A 2,500-nucleotide genomic window follows, 5' to 3' on the forward strand; every position below is an offset into this window, starting at 1 on the left:
TCACGTACTCTTGAACTCTCTCTTCAAAGTTCTTTTCAACTTTCCCTCACGGTACTTGTCCTCTATCGGTCTCGTGGTCATATTTAGCCTTAGATGGAGTTTACCACCTGCTTGGGCTGCATTATTAAGCAACCCGACTCTACAGAGAGGGCCCTTTCCCGACCGCCCCATCTATGCCCTCGCGGGCGCCGCCACACGGGCCTGTCACCCTCCATGGGTAGTGGCCGCTTTTCAAGCTTGACTTAGGCGGTATGGGACGGCGTGCCGGACCCTCCGAAACGCAACACCCCTCGTGCCGGTTAAGACACGAGGTTATGCGCTGGGCTCTTCCCCGTTCAGGCGCCCTTACTAAGGGAATCCCTGTTGGTTTCTTTTCTCCGCTTATTAATATGCTTAAATTTGGCGGGTAGGTCTCTCCCGACACGAGGTCGACGGTGGGTTTTTTTTTTTTCGTGCGCTGGTGGTTTAAAATTTTATTTGATCATCGATCATCGCTCGAGGGGCGGTCTCTCGGCGCAAAACACACCACACACAGTCACACACATTTTGATTTGATCAATCAAGGACGCCACCCCCGTCGGCGAGCACTCTGGCTACGCCTTTTGCTGAGGGGCAAAGCACAGCACGGGAGCAGCACCTCCGCCGTCATGACGACAGGCGGTCGCTCCCTCGCACCACAACCAGCAACAAACACAGCGGCTGCTGCTGATGATGCCACGGCTGTTACTGTTCCCCCAGCCAACGCACTGAAAATCCGAATTGGCCGTTCTGACGGCTTGCGCCAGACACGCCGTCACTTCGGTTTCAGCAAGCGTTGCTTAATAGGCCCCACAACTGTGGCAGCGGCTACCACTAGGGTGCACACATGCCAACGAAATTGTAACAATAATAATAACAACAGTAGTAGTATAGCACTACTTTCTGTGCGCACACGCCTCTCTCTCATACATGCACCTGTGGTACTGGTGTAATTTACTCGTTCATGAGCGTTATTTGGCACCATTTCTTCTCTCTCTCGAATTCTGCTAGGCCCAAAGTAAATGAAATCCGGTTGAGTCGGTCCGTAGAGAGTGTGTGTGATAGGCGGGAGGTTCCTCAAGCGTTCAATTTCCCTGGCAACACTACTACCTCTGGACGGCGACGCATGGCATGTCGCCTTTCCGACCCGGTCCTCTAGCCATACCCTTGTGTTGTGCCTTCCAGTCCACGGAGGGGTGGAAACTGGCGGCTTTGCTTGCTGCACGTCTGTGGGACAATCGGATCCGCAGCAGACGTCGAGTGTTTTCTCACTCAAAGGGCGGCAGGCCTCTGTTGCAGAAATAGGACGAAAAGCGTCTTTCTTTCACAGCATGATGAGGTGTGCTAGGGGCTCGTTTGTCAAATATTAGGGGGACTCCCGGTTTGCCTCCTGCCTTCTCATTCGGGGGGCAGTGGCGGGCGTCGTTCCCCAGAGCAGGCCAAAGCGCATCGTTGAGCCTGCCAAAGAGCAGAATATGGAGGCCGCAACAGCTACTCGCCCGATGGATGTTATTCCGACCCTCGCGCAGGAGTGGCGACAGTACACATATCAGGACTGCCGCCGCAATGTGCGTTCGACTTGTCGATGTATCTGGTATTCTTGCGATTCACATACCGACACGCAGTTAGCTGCGGTCTTCATCGACCCACGAGCCAAGTGATCCACCGTTAAGAGTTGTATATGTTTTTATTAAGGCCTGTCGGCCGTCTATCACTCCATCATAGGAGGACGTAATGTATGGGGGGTTTGATAGGGCTGGTAAGAGCCCGACTTTGGTTAGAAGACACATAAAATGCTTTTTTTCTCTCTCCCCTTTTTCCTCCTCTGCCGCACACGTACATTTACGTTTACAGTAGAGTGAAGGCGGGGAGGGAGGGGCCCACTGGGAAGCGTGTCAAGGAAAACCCAGCACTAGACGCCGCCAGAGTAGCAGGCGCCGGCCCTGTCAACGAGAGGAGCAGTAGCGTCTTCGCCTGCTGCTTTCTCTCTATGGTGTGGGTGCCGGAAGCCACTGAGCGACCGGGGACAAGGAAGAAAGATGTCGGTGACGGGTGTCGCGAGCCCCAACAGACGACTCTAAAGCAGTATACGGCGCTAGGACTGTGACCTGCGCCGGTCGGACTGACTGACATGTCATGTCAGTCCGACATCACAGACCTGTTATTGTCTCACAGTGGGTGTTGATCTCCCCGCCGTTTATCCGCTTTCTCCTTTCCCACGGCAATTGGGTGCGGCTCCCAAGGCTACCCTTGCCTTCTTCGCATTGAAGAATACTCGAACGACGACGACGAGCCGATGGTTGCAGCTCTCGCGTCACAAACTGTAATGATCCTTCCGCAGGTTCACCTACGGAAACCTTGTTACGACTTTTACTTCCTCTAAATGATCAAGTTTGGACATCTTTCCGTCAGCTCGAGGCGAGAACCCCTTGCGCCGAGACGCGAGGGGTAGAACATCCAAGAGCGCCAGTCCGAAGGCCTC

The 2,500-nt window shown here is 54.2% G+C and overlaps 1 long non-coding RNA gene and 2 other non-coding genes across 5 annotated transcripts in view; 1 reads left to right on the top strand and 2 right to left on the bottom strand.

Moving 5' to 3' along the window:
• LOC138364218 (large subunit ribosomal RNA) overlaps positions 1–431 on the bottom strand; it is a 4,366-nt gene extending 3,935 nt beyond the window's left edge. The window contains exon 1 of the ribosomal RNA XR_011228345.1: positions 1–431. This exon is cut by the window's left edge and continues 3,935 nt beyond it. This is a non-coding gene — a ribosomal RNA (large subunit ribosomal RNA).
• The window catches only part of LOC138363911 (uncharacterized), a 564,751-nt gene that overhangs the window by 173,956 nt on the left and 388,295 nt on the right, over positions 1–2,500 (top strand). The gene's annotated exons all lie outside the window — the stretch shown is intronic.
• Positions 1,534–1,695, bottom strand: LOC138364216 (5.8S ribosomal RNA). Its single transcript, XR_011228343.1, has one exon. It is a non-coding gene; the product is annotated as a 5.8S ribosomal RNA (ribosomal RNA).

The sequence above is a fragment of the Procambarus clarkii genome, chromosome 12 (assembly GCF_040958095.1).
Source record: "Procambarus clarkii isolate CNS0578487 chromosome 12, FALCON_Pclarkii_2.0, whole genome shotgun sequence".
In the NCBI taxonomy this organism is placed as follows: domain Eukaryota; kingdom Metazoa; phylum Arthropoda; class Malacostraca; order Decapoda; family Cambaridae; genus Procambarus; species Procambarus clarkii.